Here is a 26407-nt window from a genome sequence, read left to right on the forward strand (position 1 = left end):
CTATTTCATGAATGACTTCTTACCAAGCATAATCAGCCTTGGGGTGCTTGGCAGGTTGATCTCTGCTTCAAGGGACTTCCTGGTAGATGTTTCCTGCCAGAAAGAGGATCAAGACATTTTATGTAACAAAAAATACAAAAAACAAAACAGGACAGCAAGCAACAGCATTAAACATAGAGCTGTATGAAAAAAGCTTACATCTGCTAAGACAAGGAGGGAGTCTTCGTCTTCCTTGTAATACTTCATCATGAGAAGTATGGCTGCTGTGCCAACCTTGTTGTTGGTCAAAACTCCCTCACTTTCTATCTGCTGGATGAGTGTCCTTATACCAAGGTTCCATTTGAGCTTCTGGCTAGAGAAATAGTTAATAATCCTTCTGCCTTTGGTTATAAGGGCCTGACCTAAGCGCTCACTGATATCGATGCCTGTGAGTTTGTAAAAGTGGTTCGAAAGACCTTTCCGAGTAAACAAGAAAGGCCACTGCTCCTGAATTTCAGCTACTGAAAGGGACAACTGTTGATAAGCTGCCGCTAAGAAATATATGTGAGGCACATGAAGTCATCCACATCAGGTCTCTCCACAGCTCCAGGTCCTTCTGAATTAAATATTGTTAACAGGATGTGTTTCTTTTCCTCTAAAGAAGCTTGTGTTTCCCCCTAAGGAAGTTCAACTGGCTGCCAATTTATACAACCAAAGCTATAAACAAGGCATCTAACTTTTTTAGGTGAGGTTGCATTACTGTTGGGACTACAGTCTTCCTCATTCCTGGTTCTCTTTGTTTGACGAAGTCTATGTGTTGTATTATCTTGATTAACCCTTTAAGACCTACCATAGGACCAAGTCCGCCAGAGCTTATATTATATTTTTACATGGTGTGGTGCCATTTTTGGGAGCATTTCAAGTTGCTATACATCAATACAACAATTATAGCCCAGATTTTAATAATATGTATTCATTAAGTGCATAGTAATTACATAAATTGCAAAAAAGCGCAATAAACTACAAAAAAATTAAAAATAGTTTTTACTTTTTTAACATATATTTCTAGTTAGAGAAATTTAAGAGGCTTATCCCTCAAAACTGTAAATACAAAAAAGTTGCCAAAAATAGTTTCCCACCACAGGAAATTTATTTGGAGTGTCTTCATAGTTTTATTTTTGAAATACACCAATTTTTATATACTGCAGGAAAAACGAAAATAAATATTATACTGCAAATTTGCAAAAAAGCAGCATATGCATCAAAATAAACTATTTCCAGCAGTGCAATATGAGTCCTAAGCATCCCAGAAACGACACAGAAAGTCATAAAGTCAAAGATAACTTTTAAAAACACCAGTATAGGCTCATGAGGCCCTGATGGTAAAAAAAAACTACATTTCTGCGAAAATGATGTCACTTCCGGTTTCGGGCAGGTAATGGCGGATATGCAAAAGTTCGCGCTGACGTCTATTCCAACGTAGCCAGCTGTGCCTGAGTGACCGAGCCCCAGGCCGAGAGGCCGGGGGCACCCCACCTCCGAAGTGGCCCGAGCGAGCCCCAGGCTCCAGGCCCCGATAAGCGGCCGCCAAGGAGTGAGCCGGTGTGTACCTGGACGCCCATCCCCAGACTCAAAGAACCACCAACGCACCGATGTCTGAGGGAGTCCGCCACTGGCAGGGGAAGTGGTGGGGGGAGATAGGCCTCCAAACCTTGGAGGGCCTGAGATGTCCCCAGAGAGGTGGCGTCTGATACCCAACCTGACATATAGACACAGACATACAGGCACACACAGATACAAACATCCATTCCCACCCTCATGCTCTCATATGCACTTACTCCACACTCAACCAACGTGGAGACAGACATAAAGAGACGCTGTACACACGATCACACTCCCCAAGCGTACTCTACGAACCGTGTCTAGGTACCCTTGCCCCTGGAGGGGGGAACTGCACCCAGACCCAGGTGGTGTTACCCTTTTCCCTGCGGTGGGGAGAGGCAGACCGCCCCGACTCTGCAGCAGCAGGGAGGCCCCACACTCCAGACCGCAGTCGGACAGCCAACTCCTCCTCCTAGCCCCCCCGCTCCAGCAGGCCGCAGAGAATGGGGGTGAGAGAAGACTCCAAACCTCCCTCCGCCCGCTCATTGTAGTGTTGATGCATGTGTGTTCTAAGGTGCCTTTAAAACCCAGGAGGACATGGAGCTACCTGCCAGAGAGCAGCAGGCATAGCGCATAGTCCCTCCTGCTAGCCCTCAATGTCTACGTGTATTTAAAATTGAAAGGTGGGCAACGACGCCAGGGGTGAGGTGTACACCCTGATGGTAATTTGGATTCCGTGTATCGTGCCCACCCCCAAGATCCTATAGCCAGCGCATATTGGGAATGGCATAGGCACCGATCGGTTTTCTATCGCCCATTTGTTGGGAGTAAGGGCGCCCTCCATATGCGAGGTGCGCCTCCTGTTTGCGGCATAATGATACAGACTTATAATTTGCACCGACGTTTTTTCTAAATTCTATACACGAAAAGTGAGCGCGAGAGCCCTCGGTGCGCCTGCTCGCTGCTGAAGTCAAAGTAAACTTTATTGTCATCTCTGCTACATACAGTCCAGTATATAGAGAGACGAAACGACGAGGCTCCAGTTACAGCAGTGCAAGTAAACAAACAATATATATAAGAAGAGTAAGAAGATAAATATACACTTTAGGACCAGGGGTAAAGGGATACTACTTTCACAGTGAATCGCATTTTATAGTAATACACTCTGAATGAGGATTTAAGTAATTACTCTTAGATCTACAGCAGAAAATAACAGAAATCCAGATGGTGTAATAGTATAATCTCAGTAACATCACCAATTGTTACATTTGCTGTATTTTACAGCTGTTTCCACGAGTACGGTGAGTTACCGTAAAAATAATGTAATCTCATGGAATTTTCCCACAATTACATGCAAATTACAGTACTAAACTGCAAACATCCTTTAGAGTTTTTTACTGTTGATTTTGCAGTACTAAGCTATGGAAATTACTGCAAACGCTAACAGTGCACACTGCTTTTCCATCTAAAAAAAAACTTAAAAGGAAATGAAAAAACAAAACAAAAAAGTTTTTGTTCCATGGAAAAACAGATTCAGAGCATTCAGCGATTCAGAACAAAGATTCAGAGCAGCAACCTATTTTCCGGGACTCTCATAACAATTCCTACAACTATTCCTACTCAGGGAAAAGAGGGCAGAAGTCAGTCATCAACAGATTATTGTCTTGGTCTAATAAATGGGAATATACTCTAACAGCACCTATTTATTCATTATCTATTTGGTATGTTCTGGTTTTTACTGTGTTCAAACCATCTCCAGCAAAGTAATGATGCTTCAGAAACTCTGGGCTGTTTGATTTGACTTTGTAGCCCAGCATTTTCAATTTAGTCTTTTTGTTGGAGAATCAGCTCTTATATAATTTGGTTATTCCCCTGGGGAATCTAATAATTTTCAGTTTTACATCTGGAAAGGTCAATTTATATTTTTAGATTAGAATACACTAGCCACTTTATTGTCATTCAGAACATACACCAGTTAGTGCACATCAGAACCAGATTTCCACTCTCCTTGCCATTGGATTGTACAGTATAAATTATTAAAAAATCTAAATCTAAAGATATATATGGATTTAGTGAAAATAGGATATTTACATGTAAGAATAGAAGACAAAGTTGTGACTCTAACTGTAAATAGTATTACCAAAGAATGCATACTGTTTGGGCCAGTTTGATTGCTGCACACTGTTGGCTGATTTGCACGCAAGCACAACAGCGACAAACTGAATAATGGACATGTCCTTGACTGCCAGTTAATTAAAGTGGTAGCAGTTCTTAGATGCGGCCCTACATTGCATAGTTTACTGTGATGTTTTAACTTTGGATCCACTATGGGGAAATTGTTGACCTTAAAATGAAAATCTGAAAGTCTTCTCTCCTGGTTTCTGTGCTAATCTGATTAGCAATTGCTGTGACTCTTTTCTTCACAACAGTTTTATTGATATGTTAGACTGAGAGTTTGACTAGCGGTTCTTGTCAGTGACAGTGCAGTATATGCAAATATAATATGACATTGTCAATAATCTTTAAGCAACCTACTCGTTAGCTCCACTTTGTTTGATGACTAGAACTGGTGCTAGCATTGGGCACCTTCAAGTCTGTTACTGAGACAAATGTCAAGTAGTGCAAACAAGAATATGACTTACTGGCTTCAGGTAGATCAAGTATAATAATTAACTATACTATAAAAAAACTATGATAAATAAACTAGAAAACTAAAATATAGTAACTAATTGAGAAATTGATATGTAATGGACAACCAAGATGCTAGACTGTAAACATAATACAATGTAATATTCAATTCATTTTCATGCAATTTTCTAACAGCAAATAATTTTTTCAAACCCCAAAGTAGGACTGAAAGCATCTTCTTATGTGAAACAGCTAGCATCTACAAATGAAAAACAGTGCTGTTGTTCAGCTTAGATAAGAGAAAAAGGATTCTGTGAACGCAGCACACCAAATGCACATTACCAGGAAGTCATTAAGAAGCTAAAAGGGGTCCAAGTTGAGAAGTCAGGGGTCAGAAAGCAATGACCCACCTTTCTGTTTGGAATTCTAAAGACTTCAATGTTCTTTGCATGGTTAATTTTTGAATTCCATAAATGAGTGCGTTGTTTGCTATGGCACCGTCTTTATTCTGTGCCTTTAATCTTAAGATTACATTTGAAAAGAGACTATATCTAATGGTCTGTGTTGCCCACAGAAGGACTAAATGGATCTAAGGGAGGGCAAAGTTTGGCTCCTTTGAAATTCTCTTGCATTCATGTCAGTTTTCCATCAGTTAAACTGCATATTCTTCTTCTTTATCACCATGAATTTCATGTTAAAAAGTATTCTACAAGGTTAATTTTGCATTATTAAAAAATACAACTGGCCAAATGGCTGTCACATGTCTTTTGTAAGTGTTGTGTTGTTTGCCCCAAAATTCACTTTTATTTTAAGAAAGGCCAGTGGAAAAAAAGTGAACCTAAAATCCTCAAAATCCATTGGTTTACACAGGATTTGTGAATCAGCTACACTTGTCTGGCCAGGTGTGAATTCTCTGCTCGAACCTCTCAAATTTATATGTGTCAGCTTCACACTTTGCTTTTTTTTTCATTGCAGAGCACCATTTGCTGTGTTCTTCAACTCATCCTTCTCATGTTCCTAAAATCTCCCCTTTCTTCCCAGTTTTGCTTTATTCTGTTGCACCTTACTCATCTCTCTCTCATTTACTTATCTCAAGTGGTCAAACAGACATTCTCTACTTAAGTAAAAGTACAAATACTACTGTTAAAAAATATTCCAGTAAAAGCTGAAGTACTGATTCAACTTCTTTATTCAAGTAAAAAGTTAAAAAAAAAAAAAAAGTACAGCCTCTGAAATGTACTCAAAGTTTGCAGGATGTTTCTATTTTTGTGCAAAGCTAACTGAACTCTATTAACATAATGATAAAATAATTGCTATTCTATTTTTTTAAATATATATGTATATATATGTATATATATATATATATATATATATATATATATATATATGTATATATATGTATATATATATATATATATATATATATATAAATTCCCAGTCTGCACCTGGGGTCTTGCCTGGTGTGATAGACCCCAGCCTCTATGGATCTTGTGCTCAGAGCTTGTTCCTGTGCTGCCATGATTAGTGCCTCTGTGCTGTCAGTCCAGCTTTGTCCAGCCACTGGCAGGATTTCTGGATATCAGCCACCTATCTGCCGGTGGTACATACCGTGCAGGGGCCTTTCCTTCCATGATGGTGCCTCCTCATTCTTGGGTTTCTGCTGCCTGAGGTATTCACTGAGCACGCAGTCAGATGGGCCAGCTTACAGATGTATTCGTGGATGTTTGTTGTCTTGTCCTGAATTGTGGTGCTGACACTCACCAGTCCCCGGCCTCCTTCCTTCCGCTTAGCGTACAGCCTCAGGGTGCAGGACATGGGGTGAAACCCTCCATGCATGGTCAGGAGCTTTCTTGTGTTGATGTCAGTGGCTTCTATCTCCACCTTTGGCCAGCTTATTATCTCAGCAGGGTACCTGATCACAGGCAGGGTGTAGGTGTTGATAGCCCGGATCTTGTTCTTACCGTTCAGCGGACTCCTCAGGACGTGCCTGAGCCTCTGCAGGTACTTGGTGGTTGCAGCTTTTTTAGCGGCCTCTTCATGGTTCCCGTTTGCCTGCGGGATCCCCAGGTACTTGTAACTGTCCTCTATGTCTGCAGTGTCGCCTTCTGGTAGTTCGATTCCCTCAGTTCTGACTACCTTCCATCTCTTTGTTATCACCCGACTACATTTCTCCAGTCCGAACGACATTCCGATGTCATTGCTGTATATCCTGGTGGTGTGGATCAGTGAATCGATGTCTCGTTCACTCTTAGCATACAGATTGATGTCATCTATGTACAGGAGGTGGCTGACAACAGCTCCATTCTGGAGTCGGTATCCGTAGCCATATATATATATATATATATATATATATATATATATATATATATATATATATGTATGTTTCTGTTGCCTACACTGTAGAGGGTGACTTTGCCTCTAAACAGAAAAATGTGTACAGGCAGGGGTGAAAGTGGGATTTAGAAGGTGGGGGAATCCTAAAATTGGTTGGAATGGTTCAGTGTGAGGAAAAAGATCATATCTCAAAATTTTTATCGAGAGATTTTCTCAGTGTACAGGCTGTGATCAGCTGACCTGCTGCTCTTTGTGGATTTACACAACTGAATTTAACAAGATTTCAACAGAGATTTCTTGAGTTTACCTAGCTGATTTCCATCCTTTACACTGAGTGTACACTGTCCATGCTGTTTTTTTTCTCGATGGTATAAAGGTGGTATGAAGGTGGAATTTAGTCAATGAATCTAAGCATCATCAGCTAAAAGTCATATGAATATCTGCTACACCTGATCTAACCTAACTCTGACCACGAACACCACAGCCACTGTACACCAGTCACACACGCTTTAAATCCATCTCGGTACAGCAAGCTAACCTGTTCATCCTGCACTAACCTGCAGAGGATTTTCATGCGGCCTTTAACCCTTTAAGACCTACCATAGAACCAAGTCCGCCAGAGCTTATATTATATTTTTACATGCTGTAGTGCCATTTTTGGGAGCATTTCAAGTTGCTATACATCAATACAACCATTATAGCCCAAATTTTAATAATATGTCTGCATTAAGTGCATAGTAATTACATAAATTGCAAAAAAAGTGCAATAAACTACAAAAAAATTGAAAATCGTTTTTGTTTTATTAACATATATTTCTAGTTAGAGAAATGTAAGAGGCTTATCCCTCAAAACTGTAAATACAAAAAAGTTGCACAAAATAGTTTCCCACCACAGGAAATTAATTTTGAGTGTCTTCATAGTTTTATTTTTGAAATACACCAATTTTTATATAGTGCAGGAAAAACGAAAATAAATATTATATATTATATATATTCAAAACAAAAACAGCATATGCATCACAATCATTTCCAGCAGTGCAATATGAGTCCTAAGCATCCCAGAAATGACAGAGAAAGTCATAAAGTCAAAGATAACTTTTAAAAACACCAGTATAGGCCAATGAGGCCCTGATGGTAAAAAACTACATTTCTGCGAAAATGACGTCACTTCCGGTTTCGGGCAGGTAATGGCGGACATGCGAAAGTTCGCGCTGACGTCTATTCCAACGTAGGAAGTGTTACGAACAGCTGATCGGATCGGGAAAGCGTGTTTCTGGAATATTGTGTTTTCGTTGCTGCAAGTGCTTTTTATGCAGTTTTTGCAAAGCTATATGTGGAAGGAAACCGTGACCTAGGGCAAGCTGATGGCATAAGATGTAAGTACAACTCCTCCGGTTTCATATGCAAAAAAAATTATTGCGCTAGCTTACGTGGTTGCAGAGCTACCGGGATTTAAAAATAGTTACGCAAAACAGAGTGTGCCCGCTCTGACCGGTTTTAAAGGGTTAAATAACACTTAGTCTATTTCAGTTTGATTTGCAGCATGTTTCACAATATGAAAAAAACATAATGTCACATGAACAGACCCAAAATTGGATTTAAAAACATGAGGACTGAAGTACCGCAATCGAAATTACTGACACTTGCAGTCATTCCAGTGTTGTGGCAAAACCAACATGCCAACAGTTCTTAAAATTTATCATATGGACAAACTTTGAAGCCAAGGAGCCAAGGTGTGAAAATGGGTGTGGGTCACAATCAGCCAAGGTTTCGAAAACACTGTGAAACCTAGCCCCACCCTATCATGTGATTCATTAAGGTCAAATGGGAAGGGATCTCAAAACTGGATTATAAATGGCAGGCAGTTGATTTTGTAAGACACCGCCTCTGTTCAAAGATTGTGGTGGACATAGATGGCTTCTTTCACTCCTCTTTCAAATCTCTCCTGCCATTAGCTCTCCTGACCGGCTTGGTGACTACAAAGCCCGACATGGAAGCCATAAGCACTAGGAGGTACTTTTCCCATTTTTTCCCCTTGTTCCTATCAGCTCAGCCACATCTATACATACCCAAGGGATAGTGCTTTTTATTGTGAAGTCATAAACTCGCTATCCTCTTCATTCTCTATTGTATAGACCATATGCCTTCCATTCTTCTTGGAGGTATCACCGACTTCCTTTGGGTATCTCATCTTACTTCTCAAAAAACAATCCACTTTGTCATTTCTGTCCCAGTGGCCCCTTTCTTGACATTGGCTCTCTGTTGTAGGACTTGTAGAACTTTCAGCTTCATGCTGAGTCACAGCTCAGCGATTTTCTTTCACAAATCTTTGGAAGGAAAATTGATTTGAAGGAGCTAAAAGCCAAATAGTGGCTCACAAATGGTGAGATCTTCTTTGAGTGCCTGTGTGCAGTAGTTGCTGTCTGTTATTATTATGACCTTTTTCTCTCCTGTTTTTTCAACACTGCTGCACTGACATCTACACTTCTCCATCCTGGGAGGGAGAAGTGCAGTGCCACTTCACTTAATAAGCACACTTATAACAAAAGTCCAGAAACATCATATAGAAATAATCAGCAATGATATTAAAAAAATCTGAGCATCAAGTGAAGCATATTCATTGTGTAATTGTACGTTAACAAGAACAACAACTCTCATGCACAGAACGTGTGACTCAAATAGACCACTACAATGTGCTAAAAGCATGACCCACCAGCGCTACAAGGTGCCCTAGCTATTCAACGACTGGGGAGTGTGGTTCTAAAAGCCCTGAGCAATAAAAAAGAAAAATGTTGAGGATAAGACTGACATCTGCACCAATGTTATGCATCACCAGTTCTTCTGATTAATCGATACTGAAAATTACTCCCCGAGCAATTTAACTGTGTAATAATGCAATGAATTATGGAATCAAGTGTAATTTGCTTTCTGTATTGTATTATATCAAACTGATATGGCAATTATTTTATTAAACATTTTCATGTAGATTATTTATGCAATATCAGGGGTAGATTGTGACATTAATACTGTACAGGTTTTAAACATGAACAGTATTTGAACCTTGTCTCTGCAGTGAATTCTCTTTGGTCTTTCTCTTTTCCACCTGTCTGGCACCAGCATAGTGAACAACCTCTGTACAATATACCCATACTCTGCACATGTTCAAACAATCGCAGCCTCGCCTCTCTAACTTTGCTACAAACCACTTTTTGATTTCCAAAACCACCCTACTAACTAGCATCCAATGCTGCCTAGTTGTATTATCCCCTGATACTACCTTGCCTCTAAACATGTCTTTCCTCCTCCTCTTCCCTTTTTTTTTTTTTTTTGGTCAACAGTAGTAGAGTTTTCACCAGCAACATGTTGCCAACAGCACCAGAGGTGATAGCTGATAACCTAGCTCCTGACTGATACAGTATGGACATGATACATATGTCATTCTTGATAACTTCCATGTTTATTCCCCAAGGTTCCTGACACCACATCAAAGCGTTCTACCTGAACGTTTGGCTTCAGAAGCCTTCAGTAATAATACCTGGTTTCATTCCCTCTGTGCTGAGGGAAAAGAGAAAAAAAATCCCAGTAGCTCCAGGTAGCAACAGCTAAAATCGAAATTTAATCAAGGTAATCCCGGTTCTGACCCTCTCCACGTCATCAGCCATAATGTATTCCTGTCTCATGTGATTGAATAGAGGGCCCCTGTAGATATGGCAAGCCATTTCATTCTCGCCGCACTAGCCAACATGGTCCCTAAACTATTTCAAAATGTCAAAATCAACAGTTGAAAAAGAAGTGAAGTAAAGACTAATTAGACTACTGGCATTGTGCTTTTGTTGTGCCTCAGTGTGAAAACTGTAAGAAGAAAAAAAAGTCCAAAGTAATAAGAGGAATTCAAATAGGACAATTAAAATGTTGCTGCTTACTGCCCCGAAATCAATCCATGAAGTGATAAAGAAACTGCTTATTTGGAAAGGCTGTTGCTCTAACACACTGCACTAAAGTCTGTTTGCAGGAATTGTTTTACTATAAATTCTACAAGTATAACGGCCTTCGGTATGTTGCAACAATTCCTATTTATTTATGTATTTATTTAAGTGTCTCTAAGTCATTGTGCATTCTTGAACAAGCTAACTCAAACTTAGTTGTACTTATGGTCCTCAGTAAATCATGTCTACAGTTTATCTATCCTCAAATTATTTGTGATGTGGTAAATGATTTTGTAAAAACCCAAACAAGGCAGGTTTTCTTTTTAAATGATACAACACTAACTGTCACGGCAGAGTAGCCGGTGTTTTTATGGAGCACACTCATTTACAGACACAGGAGAGATAAACTGAGATTTAAACAAAAAGTGAGCCTTTATTATGGCTGATTTGCTTTTCTTAATAAAAGAAAGTGCAACCTTCTCATGAAAGTGTTCACCAGGCTGTACATTGTGAACCAGGCCCTGCTGTTTGGCATCAGTTATAGCATTAGTTCACTCAGTCACATCTCAGTCACATCAACTGTCAGTGCACGATTGGTCTTCCAGTCTGCATCTGAGACCTTTGGAATATCCTTGCCTTTCTTCTCACAAAACAGTGAAATTTCTGCTCTCAAGTACTATACTCAGGTAGCTCTGTAAACGCTCCCTAATGTAGTCCCTTTCATTAAACACATTATTGCCAGCTCCTCTATAATCTTAAACTCTTTTGTACATGTAAAAAAATGAGTAGCTGGACTGTGTGGCAGCCATTATAGCTCTCATCCAGAGCCAAGGAGAAAAAGTCATTATTCCACTTTGTTCTTAACTGAAGATCCAAATTCCCAATAATATTTCATAATAATATTCTCAAAACATCTTGTTAGATAGTGAGTCACATTCTCAAATGATTATTTTTTTCTTAGAGCATATTAACACGACAGAGCCCACCAAACATTCCTCATCAGAGAATGATTAACTGTTTTATTTTGTTGGGGGTTTTTTTGTGATTTTTGTGGGACATCACAAAGGTTTTGACTGCCCCATCCCTAGATGTGTATCATCAGTCAAGTTCTTGTATTTCTTCTTTTTTTAGTTTCATAATTAAGATTGAAACTCCAAACCTTAAAGATAGCAATCTGCTCTCCATCTTAAAAAAAATGGTAATATTCTGGCAGCTGGGGTGCCAAAATACTACCGTAAAATAACAGAAAATAACTGTCTCATGAAAATACAGTTATTTTCAGTAATGAAAATAGAGTTTGTTGCGCTAATTGTACATGGGATTCTGCCTTTTCCAAGTGCTTTTAGACATTAAATTAGGAACTTTTTAACGTGATCAAACAATGAAATGACCTATAAACAAGGTCAATGAATGTGGCAATATGAATCATAATGCGTAAATGTACAGAAATATACAGTTAACAGTTCGTTTAAATAATAATGGATTGCATGCCCTGGGACAGAGGCGAGGCTGCCATATCGCACCATCGGCCCCTCTGGCCATCACAAGTAGCTGAAGAGTTTTGACCACGGATACAACACCGAGAGCGTCCGAGCCGGGGCTCGAACCGGGAACCTTCTGATCACAAGGCGAACTGCCAACTCTTGAGCCACGATCGCCTTAAATAGTAATGATAATAATGCTTATGTGATGTAACACAAGCTTATAGGAACCATGTTATATACTTTTCCACACACTCATTCCCCCTCCCTTTCCAAACGCCTTTGACGCTTATTCCCTTCTGATGCTGACGGTTGATTAAGGAGACCAGCGCACAGGCTGCAGGCCCGGATGTACTGTCTAAATCGGCTGTCTCTCACCCTTTACCCACCTCTGTTGCTTGTCATGTTTAAGAGATTTTTCATGTGCTATGTGCAGAGGTGTTTTTTTCTGTTCTCAAACTGATCTCCCTGTTGGAGCTCAGTCTGGGGGGAGTTATTTTTTTCTCCTTATCTTTCCTCATGTGGTGCTATTTCCATTGTTATACCTCTCTGACCTGTCTTCCCCATGTGATGTTTTGTGTAATGTATGTATGGTCGGAGGGTAAGATGGCGCAGCCATTGCGTGCAATAGGTCGGCAGCCTTATGAAATTTCTTCTTGTGGGACTAATAAAGGTATATCAAATCAAATCCATAGCATTACATTTGAATTCAACAGTTCAATCTTTCAAATAACGGACAGATATTTGTGAAATCATGATACATTTGTGAATGTATTTTAACAATCTAAATATGCATATGTACAGACGGATACATTTAATAATCATGAAAATTATGTTTTATTGCATTACAGTGATTTAACGTTAATTTACATTTGAAATATGAAATCACAGTCTATTTACGTAACTTTAATGATATTCTAGAAGAACAGAACAAAACCGTAAAATGCAGTAAAATACCTTTATATAAGGATTTTTCCTACAGTACAGCCATACCCGCGACCTTGTGGTTGTTAGTTCACATTCATTGGCCGATGCTTAGCGTCATGTTATTATGTGTCCCAACATCCAATGGCATGTCACATTGTTTTCATGGCCACACCCTCACCCCAGGTGCAGAGGCCTATTTCTGTTCAGGAATGTTGTGAATACTTTGGGATTTATATTAATTGCAATTCCTACCTCTATATTTATTTTTTAAAATATATAATTAGCACAGCGTGGCCGTGCAATGTTTTATATGTTTTTTTTTTAGTTTTTATTCCTATTAATTATATTTTCACTTGTTACCTCTGAATTATTGAATCAGACCTAGATTTATAATTCAAATACTCCTTTAATTATTGATTATTCTCATTAATTTTCGATCATTTTATATATTTTTCCATAGTATTGCATTTGAATTTAACAGATCATTCTCTCACATAACAGACAAATATTTGTGAAATTATGATACATTTCTGAATGTATTTTTACAATCTAAATATGCATATGTACAAAAAAATATATTTAAAAAACAAGTAAATTGTGTTTTACTATATTTACAGTGATGTTATGTTATTTTACCTTTGACATGTAAAATCACAGTCTACTTATGTAAATTTAATGATATTCTAGAAAGACAGTACAAAACTGTAAAATATACAGTAAGATACTTTGACATTACTATTTTTTGGAACAGTGTAGGCGCACAGCTAACCAAAAGACAAATGATAAACAGAGTAAGAAGACTTGCATTAAATTAGGAGAAATGCATGGTCAGAAAGGTGATAACAAAAGACAAACATACAGGGAAACACTGTGGGAACTAAATAAATGGGAAATAACAAACTGCAAATAAGAAGTGAAGCAAACCATAAAACCAAACCTAACACTAGAGCATGAAACCACTTTGAAAGTCCAAAAGTCCATAAAAATGAAAAAGTAACCATAAATTCAAAACACAGCATTACTATAGTGAAAAGACGTCAAACCAGGATTCCAAAAACTTCAGAAGATAAACATAGAATCATAACTTTAAACACTTGGACATTGAAATGCTTTGTTTGTGATTCCAAATTCAGAGACACGACAAAACACTAGCACATGTCTTTTAAATGCAACTGCTCTAAGAGGACAATGAGTAATGAGAAAGAAAAGAAAATGTTTACTGCACAATGTTTTATAGATATCTCAGTTTGAATTTTTAAGAGAGCTAATGACTGAAACACCGAGAGTTTGAAAGTAAATATCTAAGAAAATTGCAAAGTTTGGAAACTTAATTTGGGAATTGGGACGTGTGAAAAATAAGTTTTGACCCAAATCCAAGTCTAAAGTTAACCTTACTCACCACACTTTGTGGATGCCTTCCCTGTTGACAGGTACTGTGAACTGAGTTGAAAGGCTCATATTTTACTTGTCATTACTGGATGTGTTGGAAAATCATTCCTGCAAATACAGGTGTAATTTAATCTGACCTTACAAGTATGGTAATCTTGGTGTGCACACCTTTAAATCCTGTAAACTGACTTCCAGTGAACTTTAGAATTAATTGCAGAAACCGTCTTCTTGTTTACAAAGCCCTAAGCAGTCTGGCACCTTAATATAATTCTGACATGCTTGTCAGTTACACGCCAGTCAGGTCATCCAGGTGGTCTGTATGTACTGGCCTTTTAAAAATACCAAAAGTCAACTAAAACTGATAAAGCAGCTATTTGCCTTTAAGGTCTTGTGTGTTTAAGCAATTGCCCAGGTGGACAGAGATGTGAAAACCCAGTGTTATCATTAAAAAGCTAACTTTCAACCTTAATATTTAGCATATCACTTACCCAGCTAGGGCACAATCTGTGTTTACAGTCCTTGAAAACTCTGAGAGGATTCATGTGACTGTAGGCTAAGGATTAAGCAAACATCTAGCAAGGCAAAGAATCTAAGATAATAACTAAATACTGATTTTAAATAGGCACTCGCTTCTTCAACTTGAATTCAGTCAGTCATTTATATAGTTTTGCCCATTGGGCATTCTAGATGGCAAATATGGACAGATTACTTGTGTGAGCACAGAGAAGTAAAATGACTACTCTTTGAATACATGAACATGTTTTGTCTTTTCTAGGAGTTTTGCATCTGTTGAGTATATTCAAGTATCTGTGGACTTAACGCATCTGCTACAAATACAGCGGAGCCTTGAAATGTCTTGTACAGTTAGAGTTCATGTTTAATAGACAGTAGGTCCCTGTTGAAATCCCTGTTGAGGGGTTTTTATTTATACATTTGTACTTATAGTACATGTACTATGTATTTATATTGCATGGCTATTCTCTGAAGGCATATTTGAGACACATGAAACCACCAAAAGCAACAGTTGAACTGATCAACTGTTGAGTTTTGGTGCAGAGTATATTGATAGATCACTTATGTCTTTACTAATGCATTTATTGAATGAGTCATAATTTTGTGTGTTAGCCTGGTTGTATGCCAGGCTGTGGTGCTGCTTACATTTGTTTTAAAACAATCAATTGACATGAATAATTAGACTGTAGAAGTAATATGTGTTTCATCTCATTACTGCATATATATGAGATATAGCACTATTAAACCCATGTATGTCATCTAGAGATGTATTCGTATGTTATTCCGGCAAGAGGTAATCCCAGCTGTGCACTGGAACTTGAAGAAAAGGCTACTTTTGGAAACATACAGTAGTATGTTATCTGAAAACATGGTGCAGGTGGACTTACAAGCATACATTTCCTTTCTGATATTAGCCAATATAACAACAAGTATAATTTCTAAATGAAATTAATATGTAGATACTTCCCAGTCTCACCTTTGACACTTTAGATGTTAATGTTATCAGAAAAAATATATAAATATTTCATTGCAGTAGATTCCTGGGGAAACAATATTCTTGGAAATTTGCAAAGAGGGACAACACACTCTCCGATTTGTCCTACAGTACCACAGGTTGCAGGTTCTAAATGTTAAAGATGAGGTAAATGACATCAGCTTATGGTTGATCGATCTTTTCTCTCAGGAGTGTGGCTGTCTCTCTTAATCAGCCCATATGTTTTTATCCTCATCTGGGATTTAAAAAAGAAATTAGCAGAGACATGTACACCAGACTGAATATTAATGCAAGACAAAAGTGAATGTTTGTGTGCGTCTGTGCATGTACTTGCGTGTAATGGTATGATATTTATTTGGTGTCACAGTTCAACAGGAGCTGATATTTCCTCCCGGTCACTTTATGACAACATGAGGGACAAACGCAGACATGAGCAAGGACAAGAAAGTTTATTTCAAAGGAGCTTGCAAAGAAAAGCGTCTGGACTTCTTTAAGTTGGTTCAAAGGAGCTGCTTGCATATACACATATGCAAACACACACTTGCAACACAGTTGGCTTTGGTCTGGCCTCATTGTAGCCCCCAGTAACTGTGAGTCATGTCGGAAAGCCAGGCAGAACTGTCTTTATACAAGCCACTTAGGCGAAAATATCAAACTCTGCGAGTCCTTGTGGATGATTTGTGTGTGTGTGTGTGTGTGTCAGTGGGCGCAGAGGTTGAGTTCTTGCAGTATGACGAGGCGAGGGTGTGAAATGTGTGAATGTGTGAAGCCGGTATGAATGAGCACGACTGCCTTTGCTTTTTGTGTGTGAAAATGTCACAGAGAGGAGAAAATCATTTCCACAGATTACTCAGGAATCGAAACCAGTAAAACTTATAATCAAGACCACTGTTGGCTGCAGAGTACTCAGATTACTTTTTATGGTGACAAGTTTTGGAATGCAAGTACACAGTTATTTACTTTTTCAAATAAGAAATCAATTGCAATAAAAATATAATTATATTTTGGAGAAATGGGAAATAGAAACCTGTTCATCCCCTTTTTTTTATACAGCCTCTGTGGCTCTTTCAGTTCAGCTTGTTGTAAATTTGGCTGCTCACATCAGTTTCAGTAGCTATCCGGTTGTTCAGTGATGACGCGACGAATCCTACTTCCGGGCCTAAAGTAGTCTGCGTTTAATATGGCTTTTGTGTTGTTAACATGTTTAATGTTTTGTATTTTCTTCTATTTGATCTCAAAAAGCTCCTAAAACAGTCAGTGATCACTGTTGACCTCCCTCGGCTTTTATTACCGCTAATCATTTATTTAAGCTCAGTTTTTAAAACCTTAGGATGTAGCTACAGCCCATCCCATGCAGCAGTATATGAATGACTAACCTCGTATTGTGGATGGATTATCTCAGTTGTTCTCCTGGCTGAAGTTTGGTCCTTTTACAGCATCCTGCCATGCCATTACATTTGTTCCTGACCACCGAGAACACTCACGTTAACTTTTATCGAGTGGAAAAAAAAGTTAGCTTGTTTATATTATGCTAACATAGCTGTGTCGCTAGCGGTCACGTAGCACATCATTATATACCAGCTAGCCAAACTTCAGTAACCCTACAAACGCCACTGCTGTTTAGTTTTCTGTCTTCATTTATGTTGGAAGTGATAACAGAGCTGTACGTTTTAATTTGTTTCCAAAACGCTGCAGTCAGGACATGCTATATTGTATTTAGATAGAAGCTAGCGAGCTAACTCCCTGCTAACGTCTAACTCCGTTAAATGTCATAAATTCCGTTTTCATGGATGCCTGGATGTTAAACTCAATTGTTACACCTGGTAGAGCAGAACGCTGATCATTTTATTAAAGATGAAAGACTTTAGACAGTTTTTCAACTCTCAGTAATGCCATAGTGATCGTTTGATATATGGACCTGCAGCGGAGTTTAGGTCCAGACACGGCTAGTGACGTCAGACTGAACAATCGGATACTCTTCCACCACATTCACATCCTGCCTCAGGATAGACACAAGTCATATAGTCACCCTGTTCCTTCTGAAATCAGTAACCACCTCTCTGGTCTTATTCAAATTCAGAAGTAGATTATTCCTCCCAGACTACTTGATGAAGTCATCCATTAGGACTCCGTTTACCCCACTCCTGCTCACTGTGCCGTAGATGAGGAGTACACAGTCCCCTGAGGAGCTCCTTTATGGCAAACTACCAAAAGTAATTAACAAAATTAATTAAATGTAATTTAAAAATAAATGAAATGTTATTATGAAAGCTTTTTAGTTTGTAACTGTCAAGGTGGCTGCGTGACAGATAGTCGGGCCCAGACACAGGACTCGGGATGTGAGAAATAAAAGCAGCTTTATTGCTGAACTTAAATGTAATGTAAAATAATGCAGTAACAGACACAAGGAAAACAAATCTACAAATCTTATATGAGGAAAAAACTGCAAATGAGGACACACCATAAGGGAGGACTGCTGTAAAAGGCACTAAAAGTGCAAACCCAGTTGGAAGGTCCAGTTTGGTGACTGAAATTAGCAGGGTAGGGGCCTAGTAGCTGCAGATGCCTGTGTCAGCAAATTAGCCAATCAAAGCAGCCATGCCATTAAATAACCTCCTGTACGTTAGAAGGAGAGAGCATATTTCTCCTATATTGGCTTCCCTTCATTTGCTCCTTGTTAAATCCAGAGTTGAATTCAAAATCCTGCTCCTCACATAAAAGGTCTTAAATAATCAGGCCCCATCTTTTCTTAATGAACTTATAGTACCATAACCCCATATCACCCCAGAGCACTTCGCTCTGGGGTGATATGGGGTGACTTCACTCTCACACTGCAGGCTTACTTGTGGTTCCTAGAGTATTTAAAAATAGAAAGAGAGGGAGAGCCTTCAGTTTTCAGGCCCTGAGGTTTCCTCCTGTTAAAAGGGAGTTTTTCCTTCCCACTGTCGGCAAAGTGCTTGCTCATAGGAGGTCATATGATTGTTGGGTTTTTGTCTGGATTTATTATTGTAGGGTCTACCTTACAATCTAAAGCACCTTGAGGCGACTGTCGTTGTGATTTGGCGCTGTACAAATAAAGTTGAATTGAAATCGAACTGGTCATGCCCCTAACTTTTTTTTGTTTCATGAAAAAACAAAAAACGTTTAGCTTTCTCTGAAATAAAGGTTTAGAGTTAATATTACTGTTAGAGACTGGGTTGGAGTTGACACTGATAATGAGTCCTTCAACACATCTGAACTATACCTCAAAACCATGACATATACCATACCATTGCCCTCAGCAGTGCAGTCTTTTATTATGTATTTCAGCTTGTTTCATCTGACTTCATCAGACTTCTTTCTTCCTTCAAATGAAGAGACTTGACCTCTTGGAGATAAATGAAATTCAGCAGCGTGACCACACCTCCAAACATGTCACTTCTGGTTCTTATCTATTTATGACATCCCCAGCTCTAGAAGATGTTCGCTCTCTTTTTCATGCCCCGCCCTCCCTCCTCTTTTTCAATTCTTTCACTTCTCATTAGTACTTGGGGATCTGCTTGGCCCGGGACCCACTCTGAGTCCCCTCTGAGGCCTCCCCCAAACCGCATCTCAATTCATATTTGAGCCATCTGCCTTTATCTACTAAAAAAACGCTGTCAAACCTAAAATGAGGACCTGGGCCCAGCTAGTGAAGGACAAAATCTGTTATGAACAGATGGAGAGTTAGTCTGACAGTAAGGCCTTAATCTAAATGCTCATGACATTTTTGAAAACCAGTGATGTTGTGGTTATCCCCATTAATAGTCTCCAGCAGAACCAGTAGTTCTTCTGAACACACCTAAATGAAAACATTTTGCAGGGCAAATAAAAGGTTTTTAGAGGTTAGAGCAATTGTATCAACAGTGAATGCCCCTCAGTTATATGTTAACAAGATAAATATAAAGTCTTTACTAGCTTGCAGAGTAAGACTATGAGTGTTTCTCTTGTATTTAAGATTTCAGTATTTCTGTGTACAAAGTTAGCAGTGTAGTGGGCAGCTTCACCAACGTCATACTATTTGGGTTTATAGCCTCTAAAGTTCAAGGTTTTCATGGACCTCTGCCCGAGCCTAGTGTGCTTCTTGTAGGGTGCTTTTCTTGCTACTCCAAAGATATCCATGTAAGAGTACTGTCACTGTGTACTGGCTATTTCTTACTTGTACCATTTTAGGGTCACGGAGAGTGGGTGAGCAAAGCCAGTCTATGTATATACTGTTCAATTACTGACAAACTCTATATTTTGCCATCACAAATTTTAATTCATTACATGTACACAACAAGCTGCTGCTGAGCTACAACCAGTTTGACAAGTAAAAAATAAATAAATAAAAATAATCTTGTTAGCCCTGATTTCTGGATTCTGATTTGGGTCTTTTCAGTTTATATGTTTGAACTGTTTCCAGTGCCATAACCACATCAGATATGTCACCTTCACGTAGTGTGCACACTTAAAGATATCTTTGTCAACTTTGTATGCTCAAATTGCAAATCAGCTCATTCACAAGGTGAGATAAGCAAAACTGTGACGTTATCTTTATAAGTGTCATAATTTTCAGACATTTTTCTGCTTCTGTTTCTGTTCACTAAGGAAGATTCATGTTTATATTTATCAAAGTAAATTTAACTTCACTCTGTGCTTATCTGAAATGGCTCTCCAATTCTCTCATTGCTGACACATGTGGCAGCCACCATTCAATATATTTTGAGCACTGATTTAATATTATAATATGTTCAAAAGGTTAAGCTCTCAGTTTGGGTGGCTGTGGTAGAGCAGGTCACCTACTAATCTGAAGGTTGGTGGTTTGAGTCCAAGATCCGGGTTTAAGAGTTTCCTGACTTTGCTTTGATCGATCCTTTAAAGGAACAATTCAGCTCAAGTGTGAGCTTTGAAAACACATCTTTCTCCAACACGAGTTTGAATTGGAGAATGAAAATAAACTGTAAACCACTTTGTATGTCAAGGCAGAAAAGTGCTGTAAAATTTATCATATTGCTATGACCTACTCACTTACCTGCAATTGCATACTGAGTAATGAATCACCAAGCACCGTGGATATTTTCCATGTTAATCTGATGTGTCAACCATAGCCTTTGAAAAGATGTCCCTGTGTGTCTAAATCTGATTAAAATGTAAAGGTAAATAGCATTCTTTAAAGACTTGGATTTACCCAATGGCCTGTTTTCTGTTATTATCTTAAACTTCAATTGTGATCAGGGCAAACATCACATAAATTTGCTTTAAAGTTTAGTAGACGATTGATTACACCTGGCCTTTGTTTCAAAAATGTAACTGAATTTGAATGAGTATATCCAGACTTTGGAATGGCACTGTAGGATGATTTATTATTCCTCTTTCTGGATACCTAAGGTCAAGATGAATTATGCTGTTCTTATCCAATCAGGAGACCAGACCTCAATTTCAGTTATAGAGCAGCCTTCCTGCTCTGTAGCATTTATATTATATCAGTATTATTGAAATTACTTAAAAAAAAATCTAAGAATTCTGTTTTGAAAGACCAAGCAACCCTTTGAGAGTCCCTGTCAGAGTCCTAATTCAGATTATTCCAGTACAGTTCTGAGAGCAATTTGTTCTGGTTAAATCTTCTGTCTGTGGATGATTATACAATGTACCCACTTTCTAGCATGTTCTTCTTTCTGATAAATGTGTAAAAGACAGACATTCAGTTGGAGCAAATGAGATGGAAATGTTGATATCATTCTGTTTTTTTAAAAAGTGGCTTTAACTTAGACTTTGTATTTTTCAGCACAATGAAAATTAGATGCATTGATCTTACTACTGCAATGCTAATACACACACAGTTAGTCCCTGAGATTCACTTCAGAAAGTTCTGTATTTTCTGGTTAGTTTTGTGTTTTTGCTTTTAGAGTCTACATAATACATATTTTAAGATTCAGACATTAACCTGACACAACAGTAATACAGTCACACTGACTGCTGCATTATGACAGTCATTTCAGTATGGCATGTATGGGTTTGACTGAAGGAGGTTTAAAAAAAGAAACTATATTAAAATCTCTGTATGCACACTGCTGAAAAAACACATGTAGACATTTATTAATTATGCACCGATCTCCATATAGAAATGTGAATATTAGAAATATCAGTACTATTATTGAACAGCAGAAAGAAACTCACCTCTATACATGCAGAATGAGAGTTACATGGCAGAACCAAAGTTTTAACCCTGCACTCACAGCTTCACACAGCTGTTCTGAGAGAATTTCCTCCATCATCCCCAACTATTAAAGATCCCACAAACAAAATAAAACATGCCTAATTAGACTCATCAGTCTCTTAGATTAATGTATGAATTACAGTATATAATACTGCCTTTAATAAATACCTAGCATTACATTTTACACACACGCGCGCGCACATACACACACACACACACACGCGCGCACACACACACACACACACACGCATGCATATAAAAGCTGTAACACAGCACACTGGTTTACACAGTGGAATACTTAATAAAGTAGTCCTCCTCTGAATGAATCCTGCTCACCATCTGAGCTGTCAGTTATATCTATAAATCTAATGTTAATTCTGTGAAAAGCAGTGGAGTCAAATTTCATAAGAATATACATGAGGGAAAGAACTGGTGTCAAAGTTAGAGAGAGAAAGGGGAGCTGCCCCACAGGAAAGAATGAAGACGAAAGAGAGAGCGTGAGAGGAGACAGAGGAGAGGAGGAGAGCGCTGTAAGCAATATGTAAAAACTGAACAAGACGATCAGACAGATTTGATCTCTTTTGCTTTGTTTTAGTAACAAATAACTCAAATGTGCATAAGCAAACATGTGACTGATGTGCTTCGCTAGTTAGACAAATAGCACTACATTGTGCTATTTGCCCACATTTGCCTCAAAGCAATTTATTTAAGTTCATTGTATGTGTGTATTAGTCTTTGTCACAAGCCAGAGACTTTAGCAAAGTCAAAAAGTTGTCCTTTGATTTCCGGAACAGCATACAAGCACACTTTAAGGCACTATTTCACTTTTACTTGAAGAGAGAAAGTGCTAATACCACATTCTTTAGTTGCGAACATCCACCAACTGTGTATTTATTCTGCCTTTTCACACAGTAACAAATACCTTGAGCAACATTAACATTCAGCCTGAAACACAGATCTGACCACCTCGTATGAAGCTAATAATAATTCTCCTCTAAAGTTATATTCTGGTCTCCACCAGTTCCTGAGATGAACAGCTTCTTATTAAACTTATAGCACAATAATACCCCGTTAGAGCACTTTGTTCTCAGACTGTTTTCCCTTTTGATAAAGCTCAAAGTTAGGGCTGGATTACTTTACCCTGAATCCTCCCTTAGTTATGCAACAATAGGCCTAGACTGTTGGAGGCCTCCCATGATGCACTGAGGGTTTCTTTATCACTCTCCTCTTTTCATTCTATGTGTTTATACAACACTCTGCATTTAATTATTTTTAAGCTTTGGCTCTCCTCCACAGTCTTTTGTCCTGTCACCCTTCCCTCACCACTAATCAGCGGTGGCAGATGGCTGAGTCTGGTTCTGCTGGAGCTCCTATTAAATCTTCCTATTAAATGGGAGTTTTTCATTCCCACTTTCCGATACGGGGCCCACACAGAGGTCACCTGATTGTTGGGGTTTTCTCTGAATTATTCTAGTGCATTTACCTTACTGAAACAAAGTGCCTTAAGGCGAGTGTTGTGATTTGGTGCTATATAAATAAAATTAATTGAATTGACTTGAAAATATTGCTCCCACTATTTCCACCAGCTAATCACTGGCAGTGTCATTCTGCATTGTACAACAAACAGTGGATTTATGAGAAGCTGTTTTGGCTAAGAATACCTGGGTACTGCACAAAATGAGCTCGTACAATTGGATGTAAGCACTTCGGGAGCAGGTAATGTAACTACAATAAGAGATTACAATATACTAAAACCTTCTGCTCTGAGCTGCAGAGATGAGTGGGAGCTTTGTCTTTGGTAATATAAAATAAGTGATGTTACATCTGGCTTAAATTGCTGAAACACAGTTTTAATCTTTCTCAGACAGTGCAATCATTTTCAAGATTTTTTTTATAACAATAATATATATATATTTAATAATATATAATAAAAGCTACTGGTTTTCACTTCTTGGGCATGAACTAGAAAAGTAAGACAACCAACAGAAAACTCTATTTTAAGGAGACCTGTTGTCTCAGAGAAAATAAATCTTAAACAATAAAGGCTGAATTGTGTCTTTTCTTCCCTGCTGAATTTGATAGCATGAAAAAAAAACTTGCCACAGAGAATAATTGAGGCAGGGGATTGCTAAAACAGTGGAAGAGTAATGGAAAAAGCAAATGATTAAAGCAACATAAAGTCTGAGTATTGCCTATTTCTTGAACCATGCTCGATTTAACAAACAACAAATACAGATGACAACAACCAAAATACCATGGGTCCATTTTTGTTTGTTTTTTCAGAATGGATACACAGTTTCTTATCACTATAGCATACATATATATTTACACACAGTGAAGGTTTTAAGAATGTCAAACACTGTGATGTGTAAGATGGTAGTCACTGGCTGTCATTAGGTAGTCATAGATTATTACAGTCTTTATGTGTCATATAGATGAGACACTGCTCTTATGGGGTGCGTACAGTGAAGGTGATGATGCATTTTGGTTATTGAGAGTAAATAGTAGCTTTAGGCCAGAACTGTTTTCTTTTCTTTTTTTTTCTAAATATATTTCTAGAAAGTAACGTGGCATCTGGCAGAAGATGAAATGCTGATTGCCTATGGGGAACACAGAGAAATAAAATAAAGCAAGAAAGTGGGGCAGGAGATTGAAAAAGAAAACATTGCATTAATCAGCTGGCTGTGGTTTTGGACCAGCAAGCTACGGACGACAATGGAACTTTGAATTAGTTGTGGAAGTCAGCTCATTCCAGCTGCCCTACTTTTCACAGAAAGCCCTAAAAAACTGTGGAAGCTCATATGAAACACATATCCCAACTGTTCATAATAAAGGTACTGGATATTGCTTTTCATTTTCAGGGAAAATACAGTTAACTACAATTGATCTCTGAGTGTGTACTGAGGGATCCTCTTTATTACTTCTACGTGGTACACATAAAAAAATGATTATTTGCAATCATAACCATGCAGCAATAATTTTCAGTCAATGTAACGGAAACCAAAGCCTTATTTATTGAAACAATTGATAATTAGGGAAGATATGCTTGGTATAAACTAGATTTACACCAGTCAAGTAAATTTGACCGAGATTCTATTAAATTGTGTACTTTATTTTAAGTTTCCATTCAATATAGCAGTTTACTCTGTTTGTATGTAACAAATTGACATGAAAATATACACAGAATCAAATTGCTTAAACTCAGCATTTTGGATATAAAGATGTTTTTAGTGTAGTTTGATAGTTTCCTTCCAAAAACAAATGAAATACATGAAACACAAGCTTGACAGTGGTGTTTGAGCTATTTCTTTGTGACATATCTTGTTTTCTAATATATTATTACTACTAAATTAATGTTATCATTCATTCTGCTTTTCATTGTGTAACAGTGATGATTTAGCTCATGTGCAAAGTGGTAGATTTGATCATATCTTTTTGAATGATGTTTGATAAATTTAAAACCACAGCAACTGGTGTAAAGTAAAAATTAAACGGGGAAAAGTGAAATGACAAGATTGAAGTTTTAAGAGCAAGAATTTGAAAAGAGTTTCTGTCTGTCCCTTTGTTGAACTCAGTAGTAAGCTCATTATAACTCTAGAGCAAACACCTCTAGCTTGAGGTCAAGAATGGAAGCACCAAGCAAGTGATTCCAGCTTTGCCCCCTCCCCCAGTCATTTTTTGGCTTTTGTAGAGTTTGTTTAACTATTAGCAGATGAAATGCAAATTATGTTTTTTTGCTTAACATGTGACCGATCATTTATGAGTGAACGAATGAGTTTAAAGAGTCTGTATAGTTTCTGATGTCATGGTTTTCATTCATTTCTCATTAGAAAAAATATCTGCCACAATCTTTGGAACCCACCACAATACTCTGCACTCGTTTTCATCAAAAATGACAGTGCGAACAGGCAATACGGCACATTTAATTTCAAATCGATGTGTAGTTAAATTGAACTGCCACACAATGATTTGCACACTTAATATTCACAGTAGTGGATTAACACTGACTGGAAAATAAACAGCAAATTAAAAGTGTAGTTCCTAATGTAATTTCTTTACCAGCATGCAGTGGGTGGAAAGAGAAAAAAAGTTCCTTGGAAAGGTTGCATGTGTATTCATATTGGTTTGTTTATTAGGATTTGCAACTGTGAGACTTCTGGAGAAGACTGGACCGGAGTCTGTACCTCATTATACCATTAAATAAGCACGAGAGGTGCTGATTTCCCCCGTTCCTGAAGTCTGACCCAGCTCCATAATATATTCCTCTCATTTATAATATATTCATTTATTTCACATCCACCACAATGTGCAGTGGTTAGACTTTTGCCACACCCACTCACAATGCTTGAATTTTCACTTGCACCCAGTTTTAGTATATGTCCTTTAGAATGCACATTAAAAAAAATATGTAGAACTT

At 38.1% G+C, this 26407-nt stretch overlaps 1 pseudogene; it reads right to left on the bottom strand.

Annotated features, from left to right (window-relative positions):
* LOC120740567 lies at positions 1-26179 on the bottom strand (annotated as a pseudogene).
* Positions 26180-26407: the final 228 nt, after the last annotated feature.

Source organism: Simochromis diagramma, unplaced genomic scaffold (assembly GCF_900408965.1).
Source record: "Simochromis diagramma unplaced genomic scaffold, fSimDia1.1 OVJJ01000433.1, whole genome shotgun sequence".
Taxonomy (NCBI): domain Eukaryota; kingdom Metazoa; phylum Chordata; class Actinopteri; order Cichliformes; family Cichlidae; genus Simochromis; species Simochromis diagramma.